This window comes from Nannospalax galili, unplaced genomic scaffold, assembly GCF_000622305.1.
Source record: "Nannospalax galili isolate Female #2095 unplaced genomic scaffold, S.galili_v1.0 scaffold167, whole genome shotgun sequence".
NCBI lineage: Eukaryota > Metazoa > Chordata > Mammalia > Rodentia > Spalacidae > Nannospalax > Nannospalax galili.
This window is the reverse complement of record NW_008358534.1, coordinates 479403-494667: the sequence shown is the minus strand read 5'-3', so window position 1 is coordinate 494667 and position 15265 is coordinate 479403. Positions and strand designations below refer to the sequence as shown.

General features: G+C 36.0%; 1 pseudogene; it reads right to left on the bottom strand.

Moving 5' to 3' along the window:
- Nucleotides 1–2462: 2462 nt before the first annotated feature.
- Nucleotides 2463–8364, bottom strand: LOC103724675 (annotated as a pseudogene).
- Between the last annotated feature and the right edge of the window lie 6901 nt (nucleotides 8365–15265).

Here is a 15265-nt window from a genome sequence, read left to right as displayed (position 1 = left end):
AAGTGATGGGGAGATATGGGAGGAGATGTAGGGGAGCAAGTTGACATGGATTTGATCAAAACACCTTATATGTGTGTATGAAATTCTCAATAAATTATTTTAAAAAATAAAAAAGATATTCTGTATGGAATACACAAAATTTAAATTAAGAATTTAAAAAATTCATAAAGTGAGAGGGAGTAGAGAGGTGGCCATGAAACTGAAAGGAATTGGAGAAATTATTTTGTAGGAATGGATTTTATGAGAAACTCTAAGATCACATGAGAGTATGAATGCATGTTGGGACGTAGAGACAGACGAAAAGAACAGAATGGGCTGTATCAGTAATCCAGATGCAGAAGGCTATGATGCGACAGATGGAAGACTGCTGATTCCAATCCTAGAGTGAAGTTATGGAGGGAGGGATACTTTAGTACTTGCTGTCCATCTACTAGGGATTCTTGAAAGCCCAGCTTGGAGATTGCTAGTCAAGATGCTGTGAAAACCACTGTGTTGGAGAGCCATCAATATGCCTTTAACAGGTGCCAGCATCCCAAAATCTGGAAACTTTGACTCCTAGACCCTACTCTGTAAAATAGTTTACTACGTGCACCAGAAGATGTGTAACTTCAAATTTTGACACAAAAGCTAGAAATCTCTCTCCCTCTCTCTCTCTGCCTGTCTGTCTCTCTCTCTACCCTCCCTCCTTCCCTCCATCTTTCCTCCTCCCTCCCCAGTTAAAGTACCCCCATTTTCCTATTGATAACACCTGTTCTGTTTACTATTATCCTCCTCTTGAGTTTCTTCTTCCCCTTTACCCACATGGTGGTTCCTTGTATATTGTTCCTTCCTTCCTTCCTAGTTGAATACCCCCATTTTCCCCATTTCCCCCTTGGTAATATCTGTTTCCTACTATACCCCTCTCTAGGTGTCTTTCTTTCCTTTTGTTTCCACGATTCTTTCTCTTTAAGTGAGTGACTCTAGATAGACTGATCAGACCCAAGTGGATGAACTTGCACCTTGGGACAAATGGCTACAAATGGTTGACATGATAGGCCTTAATATATATGAAAAAATGCATGTAATCCAGTTGGGTAGTCTATGGAGAATCTGAGTGGGTGATGGGGGAAGAGGGTCTACATTTGATTAATATTTATAATATGAAATGCACAAAAAACTCAATAAAACTCAATAAAAATATACATTAAAATGAAATGTCTTGGGGCTGGAGGGATGGCTCAGGGGTTGGTTCGCATCACTCACATGGTGGTTGACAACTGTCTTTAATTCCAGTTCCAGGGAATCCAACACCCTCATCTGACCTCTCTGGGCATTGCATTTCATGGATGAACTTACAAATATGCAAGCAAAACATTCATTCACCAAAATTAAAAATAATTTTAAAAATATTTTTAAAAATCGTGTCTTCATTAGAGAAAACTGAATAAATTTTGTAAAGATGGAGCAATACCTCAGAACAGAAACATGAGAGACATGTGTGCCAGGGGTTGGCTCAATAGTAGAATAATATAGCATTTGTTTAATTGATGCAAGGCTATGTGTCCAATCCTATAGGAATGGAGGGAGAAAGAGAAGAGGGTTGGAATGGGGAAAGGAGAGATTGAGAGATCACATATTTATAGATATGTATATAGATGATACATAAAGAGAGAGAAATGATAATTTCTGATGTTTTCATGACCCATAGGAGAAAACTACAGGATTGAATATGATGGAGTTGTCATATTAAATAGAGCAAGAGTTACATGACTAAAGATTCTTCCTCTTCTTGCTTTGTTACCACATACTTGTAAGATCTGCAGAAACGCATTCCTTCTTCTTAATCTGAAAACTATAGCTATCATACTGGCATATGATGTCCTTTCCAAACCTAAAGCTATATGCTCTAATTGTGGCTATTAAAAAATACTAAAGGAAGATAATGAAAATACAGTTGAGCTGGGTGGGTATTGGTGATTGTTATGATTTTGAAAGGGAATTGCCAAAGCCAGGATATAGATGTAAACACTAGAAGCATCATGAATTAGAATGAACCACTATATACTCAGCATTTGAAAAAAGAGTATTTTATGTGTATCCGTATATTTCCTGCATATATGAAAGCACTCCACATGTGTGCAATGCCCAGAAGTTAGAAAAGGGCATTGGATCCATAGGAACCTAAAAATTGTTTCAAGAATGTAGATAAATTTCCAACTGAAATAGCAGAAAATGCAGCATAATCACTGCTGCACTGTACTCACCTTGTATAATAACAAACGTGATAAAGAGAGATTATGGAAAACGTACATTTGCATATAATTCTAAATTCTTAGTGAGAATGCATTTTTGGCTCTTTATAGCCAATATGTAGCCAATTACAGGTGAAGTTGCAGTATCAAAGTATACATATGCCTGTTTTTCATACCGTTGTACATATTTGCACTATTCTGTAGTGTTGAGAACTACCATAACTGTTCTGGTTAAGTCCCTGTTGGATTGCCAGGACTAGTCTGTAGATCAGCAGAAACGAAATTACTCCCAAAGGTCCCATGATGTAATTTGTAGCACTTTAAATACTATTCTGAATGTTTGAACCAAATCTCTCTTAGGCAGACTAGAGTTTCCTCTGTCACAATTTCCCTGCCTCTAAAGCTATTGAATCCACCCTTTTACCTCTGTCCCCCAAACTATCATATTTTATTCCACCTCTTCCGGAATCTCTATCTTCGACCAGTTGAAGTAACTTGGAATTAATTGCTTGATTAGGGATATGGTTTGAAGCACAAGGATATGGTCACTCACTTGCTTTGTGTTACTAGGTGTAAAGAAAGTATATGCTATGCTTGTTTTGAAACTACTAGTTCATCTTACAATTCAATTACTGCAAGTTTCTCAGAAGTTAGGATATTCATAATTACTGACACGTTTCACATTTTCCAAATTTGTCCCACTGGAAGACACATACGTCGCCATCAGCATAGGAACATTTCTGTTTCTGAATTCACTCAACACCCAGTCACACTCCTGTTGCCTCTGGTTGCCATAGATGCCCATGGTAGGCCAAATATCTCTCCTCATTTTCCAGGAAAGCACACCACATCTCATTTTGTTTTCTACAAAACAATGCTTTATTAAATTTCTTTGAGTATCTTCCTCACTCATGATATCTTTCATTAGACAAATGTACTTTTCATTATTTTCTGCATCATGGCACACTTCCAGAATCTGAAGACTTTCTCAGTTTGAATTCAGTTCTAGTGCTCCAATGCGCATATGAAAAGGGTCTTTCATGAAATCTTCAGCACATTGTCTTACTTCTTCACCCAACCTGCACTCCACATTAAAATTTGCCTATCAGTTCTTATTCCATCCATAATTTTCCTTAAATCAGAATTCAAAGCCCATATCAAGTATTCTATCTTCTCAATTAAGGACTAGTAGGTTGTTCTTCTCAGACTGGTTCACCACACTCTAACAAGTCAATCAGTCTTCCAGGTATTGCAGTACGTATTTTCAAACTTTTTTCAGATCATATATTTGTGACCCTTGGGAACTGCAGTAGATGCTATTGGAATTCAAAGGAAAACTCTACCATATTTAGCAGCAACTTGCTACACCTGCTTGGTTTTCCAAGTTTGTGCCAGAATCAAGCAAATAGGTCCATCACTATTCTCTAGGAATGGTTGATAATTAATGTGGACAGGGGCAGTCAGCAAATAATGTCCTCCCTGATCCAATCTGAACTATTCCGATCATACCCAATTCACTTGGCAACTGGCCCTCCCTGAAATTGACTCACAGTGGTTTCAGTGAAGTTGTGTCTCACAGTCAGATCTTTGAAGTATGCTAGAATTTTTGCTTCATAGCAATTCAGAATTGGCTAATTCATTCCCACTTGTATCTAACTGTATAGCTCCAGATCTTGTCACCATCATCCCTCCACTGGTGATGCCCCAGCAAATTCTTTGTAGTCAAGGAGGCCTTCTGTCTTCAATTTGTCACACTCAATTCTCTGCACTTATTTCTTCCAGTCAACTGCAATCACTGATATCATGTCAAGTTACCTGAGTGATAGAGATTGCACGTGGGATAGAGGACTTGGTGCACTTCAATTTGAAGGAAGTAGATCAGGAACCCATTCTGAAAAGTACTTTGGAAACCATGAGGAGAAACTAGTGAAAAAGAAGTGGAATCTTGATGACCTTCCCAAATTAAAAAATTCTTATCAGGATCACCCTGATTTGGCTAGGCACACAGCACAAGACCTAGGCACACAGAAGAAAAGAAATTCTAGTGAGAGGAAAATCAAAATTTTATTTTGATTATAATTAAAATCTTTATGAGATATCTAGGCTTCACCGTCCCTCAAAAAACAGCAATTTATTATTGGAAAATGACAATTGAACATACTCTTGACAATATTACTTTAAATGAACTGTGGATTACTTAAAGTAGGGCATACAAAAACATTCATCCAGACTCTGTCTTCACAGTGGATCTCCGGTCAGATCTATTAATTTGCAGAGATTTTTTTTTCTTTTGAAAGCTAATATGAGAAAAAAAATATAAAACCTAGACTGATCAGAATCTTTCTCTATGCATGAGATGAACTAGGTTCTAGACTTTATTAAATTTCTTGTCATTTGATGAATTAAATATAATTATAATGAACTCACTTGGGGATTGATTATAATCTGTAAGATTTTTCTTTCCAATTTTATACCTTCATATTAACTATTACATGTAAACGTGTAACCTTTTTCTAAAAGACTAGAGTCAAAATGCTTATTTTAAAACATCAAAGATGGGATAAAGAGCCTCATTAAATCTGAACATATTGCTTAAAGTGAGGTAAGTGGCCTCTATTTTGAGTTATTGAGTTCCTTATCAAAATCATTTCTGGGCCCTCTTAGCTTTCCTCTTCTTATGCCTCTGTTCATCAAATGAAAGCCCATGTTTACTACTTGCTCAACAGAATCGCCTTCCTGGCTATCAAATGGGAATAATTGTCCATGAAGTGTGAAAGGAGAACATGGATTTAACATTTACAAAGTATTTGTTCATGTGAGGCCTCAGAAAACATAAACAAATTTGTTGTATTTTACAATGACTGATTGGACACAAGAAGAAAATTAATATTCATCCAGGAGTATTACATAAACTGTTTAGAGGCAGCTTGTTACTTTGTACATTAGCTTTTGGCTTAATATTTTGATCCTTTATATATTATATTGCAACTTTTATTGTGTGAAAATATTCAAAATCTCATCTACAGAAATCTTTAAAAATGCATTTACTTTTTCTTTATAAACATATTAAATAGATACAAGCCTATTAAAAACAGAAGTTTTTAATAATTTAAGTTTTTCATGTCACAATATGCCAGCTTCAGAAAGTTCAATGTGTTATAGTTATACACACACACACATACATGGCAGGTAGTAGTAAGGGGGAATGCAGATATGGGAGAAGATCTAAGTACAATCAAAGTATATACTTTGAAATTCACAAAATTCAATAAAAATGTTCTTAATAAAAAAATTCTAAGAGGCTGGGGCTGGAAAAATAGCTCAGCAATTAAGAGCATCAACTGCTCTTGCAGAGAAACCAGGTTCAATTCCCAGCACCAGCATGGCAGCTAAGAAACGTTTATAACTCTTGTTCCAGGAGATTTGAGGCATTCTTCTGACCTCCACTGGAATTGCACTTATATACATACAGGCAATATACTCATACACATAAAATAAAAAGAATAAATAAAATATTTTACAAATTCTAAGATTCAAAGAGGGATCATAAGAAAGAGTATCCGTGTGCCCCAGAGAAGTTTAACAAGGCCAACACTCTGCATTAGTACTTTAAGTCCTATTTATCTCCTATTTGTTAGAAATATGGCAACATTTGAGGAAAATGTTGATAAAAAGTTTAATACCTAAGGAACATTTAAATTTATCCTTGGAGAAGTAGTAGAAAATGTTCCTCCAGAGGAAATAAGACAACCATTACAAAACTACAATATTATATTTAAATTCTCGGTTGTGTAAAAGATCATGACATCTAAAAATTAATTCAGCTGTTTGGATTAACATAAGAGTTCAAATAATTTGGAATATCTGTCCCTTGAGATGAGAAGAAGTTCTAAGAATTACTAGCACAGAAATATCATTATAAGTAAAAACACAGAGTATCAGTACATGCAAGAATTTAGTGTGACTGAAACATAATGTGAGAGGTGTGTCGCAGCAAATTTTCAGTATTCAGAAGTGTGAAAGCGTGGGGAGGCCATATTTATCATGTTAAGAACTAGGCCTTAATGTCCCTCAATTGACAAAATTGAACTACTGAGCAAATTATTAGCAAGAAGAAAGATATGGCTATATTTGTTTTAAATTGCCTTATTGATTGTGTCTAGAATGAATAAGTAGGACAAGGAATGACTGATAGACTGTATGTATTTAAGACCAATAAATGAATATTACAGTTAAACCTATATCAATATTTTTTCTTCCCAATTTTGTGACCATGGGTGAACAATTATTCAGCTACAACCCATTCATTCATAAAAGGGAGAATATATCAATAATTATCATGGATACCTAACATAAAAATTAAATGGAATGCCTTTATTAGCGCCAAGAATTAAGGACAACAGATAAATTATATGGATAGGTAAAAATAAAGACGTTTTATACTGCTCTAGTTTGAGGATGTCCCATAAGAGTTTATGACTTGAATCCAAATTCCTCAATGTGACAAAATCTGGAGATTTTATTATGGAGATGAATTATTCTTTCCTTGAGAATTAACAGTTTTGCCAGTTTACATGTTTTCACTTTTCTGCATATACCCATGACTTAGTAACTTTTCATCTGCTGTGATAAAACACTTTGACCAAAGGAACTTATATGAAGAAGAGTTTATTTGAATTTACAGTTCCAGGTTTCAGAGTGATTAATGTCCATCATGATGGGGAGTCATGGTGGCAAGAGGTAGCCAGAGCAGTAGCAGAAAGCTAAGCACTCACATCTTCAAGCAGGAACAGGAAGCAGATAGAGACTGACAATCAAGCAAGGCTTAAGAACCCTCAAAGCCCACCCTCAGTGATGTGCTTCCTCCAGCAAGAAGACACCTAAACCTCCCAAACCTCCCAAAACAGTGCCACCAACTGGGAAAAAAAATTCCAATTACTTGGAGCCCATAGGGAACAGCCACATTTGAATGACCACAACTCACTTGTCCATATGCATTTGCTAGGAACTGAAGCAGCACAAAATCCATACTAGATGTGGCCACTTGACGAAGAAATTCCTAGGACCCAAAATTTGAGTGAAAATAAGTTTCTATTTATTATAAACTACTAATATCAGATACTTTGGTATAGGAATAGAAAAATTGATTTCAAATATATACATAATAAATTGAATAATATTTGATAGCTATAATGCATTTGCTAGGAACTGAAGCAGCACAAAATCCATACTAGATGTGGCCACTTGACGAAGAAATTCCTAGGACCCAAAATTTGAGTGAAAATAAGTTTCTATTTATTATAAACTACTAATATCAGATACTTTGGTATAGGAATAGAAAAATTGATTTCAAATATATACATAATAAATTGAATAATATTTGATAGCTATAATGAGACATTTCTGTGAACTATTAAAATTCAGTAATGAGAAATAGTTTAATAGATAAAATATATCATGTTAATATAAATACAGATATTGCTTTTTGAGCTTCGTTGACAATTGATGCTTATGTGATTTTCATATATTCATTACTTGTCGGTAGAGTCTATTTTAAGAATATTTTATTACTTTTTCAATAATATGAAATGTTAATATACAAGGAAACATCAATCACTCCTTTATCCTTTAGTTATCATTTTTTGAGGCTGTACTAATGAACGTCCACAATTTCACATCCCTGTATTGTAACCCATAGTCTTCAAATTCTCTAGTGGGTCATAAAGAAATTCCTGCACAATTTCGGAATTTATCAGTCTTCTGGAACAATTCTTTGAAGTGTGCAGATACATAGACTTTGTATACTACTGATTTTGCCACACTGTCAGCCTGGAGAAATGATAATTCAAAATCAATGCAGACTCGTTACAGGGTTAAGTTCCCCCATCACACAGCTAAATATGATTATTAATTTATGAATTAAAAAATCACTGCATATATATATTGAATGATTCAGTCTTTACAAATGTGGTACACAGAGCTGGAGAGATAATTCAGCAGTTTAAAACACATACTGCTCTAACAGAAGCTGATTTCAGTTTCCAGGCACATATGTTGGGTGGCTCACAACCACTTGTAATTTCAGCTCCAGGCCGATCTGATACTTCTGATCTCTGTAGGCCCCTGCAGTCATGTGTACATATTCATCCCTTCCCAAGCATGCACATAATTATGAATAATAATAATAAATCTTTAAAATCATGGAAAAGGAGATACAGGGCTGTTCTAGCTTGCTTTCAATTGTTGTGACAAAATACTCTGAAGAATACCAACTTGAGGAGGAAAGGTTTTATGTGGCTTACATTTTCCAGGTCAAAGCTCATTACTGAGGGAGCCCAAGGCAGGAACTCAGAGCAGGATCCTGGACGCAGGAGCTGAAGCACAGGACACATGGAGAAAGACTGCTTACTGGTGTGCTCCCCTGGCCCACAGCCTGCTTTCTTATAAAACACAGAACGACCTGCACAGAGGTAGCAACAAACTCAATGGGCTGAACCCTCCCACATCATTCAGCAATCCAGAAAATGTCCCATAGACATGACCACAGGCCAGCATAATGGAGGAAATTCCCCAATTGAGGCTCCTTCTACCCAGGTCTGTCAAGTAGACAAGGAAAGCTATCCAGCACAAGGTCTGAGGATTCAGCTCAGTTGCAGAGCATGTAATATGTGTGTTGTGCTGACTTCATCCCACAATACACCAAAAGATCCTTTCATTTGTAACCAACTAAGTGAATCTGGAGGACATTATGGTACATGACATAAGAGAGTGGAAGTAGGACAAATACTGAATGATCTCATTTACATATATATTAATAGATTGATGCAGCCCTCAGAACTCATTAGAAAACTTTCTTTGTGCAGAGAATGGTTAACACAGAAATTCGTGATTAGTCAAAGTGTAGAAAATAAGTGGCAGTGGAGTACTTAGCCACTTTACTGCTTACTTTTGTGTTTCTGCAATAAAACACCATGACCAAAATAAGATACATTATATGAAGTGCACAAAAATTCAATATAAATATATCATGTAAAAAATTTCAATTTGGGAATATAGCTTGGTTGGTAGTGTGCTTGTTGTCCTGTGTAAGGCTCTGTGTTTGATCCCAAACACTTGGAAAAGAGAAATATAAAAAAAAAATATTTTCCTTAAAAAAGTAATTTACGGAAGAGTTTATTTGGGCTTACCACTCCAAAAGGAAGAGTCCATCAGGGTGGAGAGGAATGACAGCATGCAACAGGAATAGTAGAAATAACAGGAAGCTGAGAGCTTGCATCTTCCATTGTAAACACAAAGCAGAAAAATCAAACATGCAATGCCTGTCCCCATCAACATACTTAATCCAGCAAGTCTGTACCTCCTAACCATTTCATGATCTTCCTAACAGCGCCACCTATTAGAGACCAAGTATTCAATCCTTGAACCTATGGAGGACATCTCGTTCAAATGAGTGCAGGCACAAATAGGACATTTAAATCACAACCTCCTCCCCTGAAGGCTGAATAAATATTGAAAAAGAGGAGGCTGAAAGATTGTAAGACACGGAGTTCTGGGTGAATAGGAACAAAGCAGTATCTTGAGGCCATGACAGGAATGCTACATTCATGAATTCACAACAGCTGTGGTTTCCTGCATAAGGTGTGCAGATCCAGTGAGTCAACATTCTGGCATGGAACAGAGAGAAATTGATATTCCCCAATCCTAATTGTGGAGTTAGTGACACTGATGACTTTTAAGGGAGGAAGAATCAGTTTTCTTTAAGAGTATGGCTCCCACCAGGGAGGAAGTGCACAATATACAGAAATAGAGTCCTACAAGTTCCTAGGGCCCTGCTCATATGAATACAGTAATGGTACCGCATACACATGTCCCATGCAAACTCAAGCAAACAAAAACCCAGAATAGAGCTAGTGAAATGGACAGCAGGCCCCAATCTTAACTGAAGAAATATTGGCAACTGATTACTGCTAGGTGAGGAAGAGACGATCTTCCTAAACTGAGGGACCCTAGATAGGCTGACTAGACATCAGTAGATGAGCTTGCATTGAAGAACGTCTGAGGACACTAATTTGACACAATAGGTCTTAACAGAAATGACAGAATATATTAATTCCAATGGGGGACATATGGAAGAGTGCAGTGGGGACAGGGGTATAAAGATGATTAATATTTATTGAGATGCTCTGTATGAAATACAAGAAAATATTTAATAAAAATTTTTTACAAAAGTGTATGGCTCCCAGTAGATTGTTCAAGCTCCAGTGCATGGCCCCACACTGATGACTGTATGGGATGTACAAATTGAAGTCAGTGGGATATTAGAAAAAATTGGGGACCACTCTGGGGAGTTGTCAGACTCTTGTGCACTCCATCACCATCTGCTCACTACCAAGAACAGAACTTGAAAAAGCGGTTTCTGCTCTGGATCACCCTGATGTCATACCTGTCCCTCCACTTAAAAAATTCAAAAATGACCAAATGAATAGGACTCAGCATGTATGCCAGAGTGCATAGGGTTTGGTGGGGGGTGGGGAGGCATGGATGGGGAGAGGGTCTGGATTTGAGTGGGTAATGTTGTATGGAATTTAAAAATCTCAATAAAAAAAAGGAAAAAAAAAACGAGAACCTGAATTATAGACCAAATTCATTCCTGATTTAAAATCAACCAATCTACAACAACAATAAAAACAATCAAACTTCAACTCAGCATACGCAAGCTGAGCTGGATAGCCAGTTCAGAGCTCGCTCAGAGCTGGCTGTTCTTGAAGAAGACCCAGGTTCAAATCCCTAGTGGCTAACTACCCTCCATAACTTCAGTTCCAGGGAATCCAACACCCTTTTCTGTCCTCCCTTGGCACTGTATGATACCAGTGCACTCACACACATCCACACATGCAGGGTTAATACTCATACACATAAAATGAAATAAATTTTTAAAAATAACCCAACATGCCCAGGTGACCTAAAATAAATAGATTTAATATGAAAAATGTTCCATTGAATCACAATAGTTCCACTGAAATGTTGGAAAATGAGAACTACCCAGCAGAACTCCGTGACAGAAAGCTTCTAAGAACAATCATAAATGTGGCCAAAGAATTCAAGGAGTTTAAAGAACACATGGAAATAATAATGAACTCCAGAAAATATAAAATGACAAACCAATAAAAAATTGTAAATTGAATTCATGAAAGTGATAGAATATTGAGGAAAACTCAAGCTGAGATGAAGATGGAATTGAAAAACTCAATAACCCAATTAGAAAAGACAGGGGAAATTCTAACCAGCAGAATGAATAAACTAGAAAAAAGAATATCAAGATTTGAACACTAAGAAGTAAGACTTAACTGCTTAGATATAATATGTAAATACTAAACAGCACAGGAATGGAATATGAAAATAACAAATATATGAATTATAGGCATAAATGAAGGAGAAGCATCACCAGTCAATGGCACTGATCATATCTTAAACAGGATTATTGAAAAACTTCCCTAAAATAAGAAAAGACATACCCATACAGATTTAAGATGCACAAAGAACACCAAGTAAGACAGGTTCAGAAAAGAAACTCCCCTTATCATATCATAGTAAAAATCAACAAATAAGCAAAATGAGAGTATGTATTCAAAGCTTCAAGAGAAAAACAAGTTTCACACAAATTTTTATCAAAACAACAGGTGACTTTTCAAGGCGCACTGAAAAAGTCAGAAGAGCCTGGATGAACACACTGCAAGTTCTAAATGACAACAGATGCCAATGCCAATTATTTTACCCAGTGAAACTATCTACCATAGTTGAATAATAAAGAAAAATCTCCCATGAAACAAATAGGCTGAAAGAATTCATGTTCACGAGATAATCACTACAGAGAATACTGGAAGCAATACGGCAGACTAAGGTTAAAAAAAATGCTCAGGAGGTCACAGGAAAAAAACAAAACAAAGGAAACACAAAAAGGGACTAATAACATGACCATAAAACAACAATAACTAACACATATCTCATAAATTTAATCATCACTGGCCTCAAGTCCTCAATCAAAAGAAACAGGCTATTTGAATGGATTAGGAAACAAACTCCATCTTTTTGTTGTCTACAAGAAACACAATTTCAAGGACTGGCACCACCTTAAAGTGAAAGAATGAAAACTTATTTCAAAAAAAAAATGGAACAGGAAACAAGGAGGTGTTTCTATTGTAATATCTGACAAAACATTCAAACAAAAATTAATCAAAAGAGATAAATAAGTTCCATTTATTCTGATCAGGGTAATGCACCAAACTCTGCAACACCCAGTTTGATAAAAACAGTACTATTGGAATTCAAGACACAGATTAACCATCACCCAGTGCTAGTCACTAACTTCAATCCCCTCTTTCTCCTATAGATAGTTCATTGGTAAGGAGAATAAACACAGAATCATCTGAAATAAATCATGTCACATATCAAATGGACCTCACAGACACCTACATAATTTTCTACACAAGTATCAAAGAATACACATTGTATTAAGCAGCTCACAAAAGTTTCTCTAAAATAGACCACATAATGGGGCACTAAACAAACCTCAACAAATAAAAAAATGAAATAATCTCATGCTCCTATTTGACCAAAATGCAATAAAAGCTTGCAATAAACAAGTAAAGAAGCTCTAGTAACTACATGAACTTATGGGGATTAAACAACAGCTTCCTGAATGATTGGTCAAAGAAAGAAAACCAAAGAAAGGAAATAAAAGTATTCCTGGAACTAAATGAAAATGAAAACACAGCACAACAAAACCCCTGGGACACATTTAAATCAGTCCTAAGAGGGAAGTTTATAGCTCTAAGTGCCCAGAATCACAACGAACACAAATAAATAATTAAATGATACAAACAAAAAAAAAATGTCTGGAAAAACAAGAACCAAACTTTCTCAAATATAAGAGATAAGGAGACAATAAAAATCAGAACATGGGCCCAGAGTGGAGCAAGTGTTCTGGGCGGGAGGCAGACCCTAGCCTGGGAACTACTGGAGACTGATTACTGCTGGGTTAGAGAGAGTAGACCTTAATTACAATTTCTATATAGGTTGACTAGACTCCAGCGGATGAATTTGCACTAAAGGGCATCTGGGTACAAATGCTTGACAGGATAGGACTTGCAAGGTGGGATGCATGAGGGATCATGGAGGGAGGCATGGAGGAGCATGTGTAGAGGCATGGATAGGGAGGGGAATCTAAATTTGTTTAAGAACTGTTGTATAAAATGTGAAAAAAATAGTAAAAAATTTTAAAAAACTGAGATGGAAGCACAAAAGACCCCAGATAGTCAAAGCAACCTGGCACAAATGAGCTGTGCTTAACAGGTTACCATACCAGATTTGAAACTATGTTATAGAGATATAATAATAAAGACCTCATGGTATTAACACTAAAACAGACATGTAGGTCAATGGAACAAAATAGAAGACCTAAATATGCGTATGTGTAATTGCAGCCAACTGGCCAATTGGCCAACTGATAGTTGACAAAGATGTAAAGAATACACACTAAATTTCACAGAATGACTTGTGCTTCCTTCATTCATGATTCGTATCTTTACAGTCAATAGATAAAAATATGTAAATTTACTTGGCTATAAATTATAATAACTATTCAGTATGACATTAAAATGTGTATAAATGTAAATATGCCTTTAAATTCTTTAAAATTATTTCATGGACTATGCTTATTTTATAAATAATATTTTAAATTCATAACAAAATTCAAAATTCATGCTATATAATATAGAAATGTTTTATGTAGGTTTAATGAATATGCATTTGGAAATCCCTTTCCAAGGAAGTAGCTTTTGATAAAAGTTCATGACTTCTATGCCTAGCATTCTCTTCATCCTCACTATAAAGGGACATTACTTTGTAGTTACATAATGATTCTTATTCATGAAATTGAGCATCTTACATGTGCTGTGTTGATTGTGGGAATGTCAAGGCCTCATACATCATAAATTTTTTGAGAATCATTTTCTTGGCCTTTGATATGTCCAGCATTCTACCAGCCTAACTTATATTTCTAAGAAATTCTTTTACACTGATTATTGTTAGTGGAGTGATGAAAGGTTTTTAGTCTCATGTGATGAATCAAATCAAAGAGAAATAAAGGAAATGAAAAATGCTCTTTTCATCTTTTCCTATGGTTATCACTCAATATGAATAGTTTCTAAGGAGAAATACCACTTCCACAAACTGATACATTTTTTTTCATTTCTAATTTCCTTTCTACTTTTAGGTAATATTTTTTAAAAAGTATTTCAGTGACTAACTACATGTTGTGTTTGCATTTGAGTGCATTGTGTTGAAGTGCAGAGATGCAATATCACATCTGCAAATTATATTCATGATTATACGTGTTCCTCTTTGTTTTGAGAGAGAAGCTGGATCTTCAAAAAATAGCCTGCAATGGCAATATCCACTGGAAGGCAGAATAGGAGCTATTTCCCTTTATCCTCTAATGCTATGTGCTATTACATAATATTCAAAGAAGAGTGGGTCAAATGAAGAATATGCACTTACAAAGAATGACTGATGAGAACAGCAGACCCTGGATCCAGAGCTGTAACCACTCTATGAAGGCCTATATTCTGGACCCAGTTTCTGTGTTGAACTGTAGCAATCCAATGCCTCTCACACTGCAGTTTATTACTATACTGATCTGGTTCACGTTTTGGATCTCAGAGACAAGCTATTCCAGTACATGCACATACTTCAAAGCATCTCCTGCACCACTGAGATATAAGCTCTTCTAGGACAGGAGAGCTGCTGAAGTTAGGAAATTCCTGTATTTTATAACCAGGTTCCACAACTGGACTGCACTGTGTGTGTGTCTGTCTGTCTGTCTGTGTCTGTGTCTGTGTCTGTGTGTCTGTGTGTGAATGCCTCAAATATCAATGTTACCACCATAGAAATATAATTTCAAGTTTTGCCCCAGAATCAAGCAATCTCTCTCTCTCTCTCTCTCTCTCTCTCTCTCTCTCTCTCTCTCTCTCCCC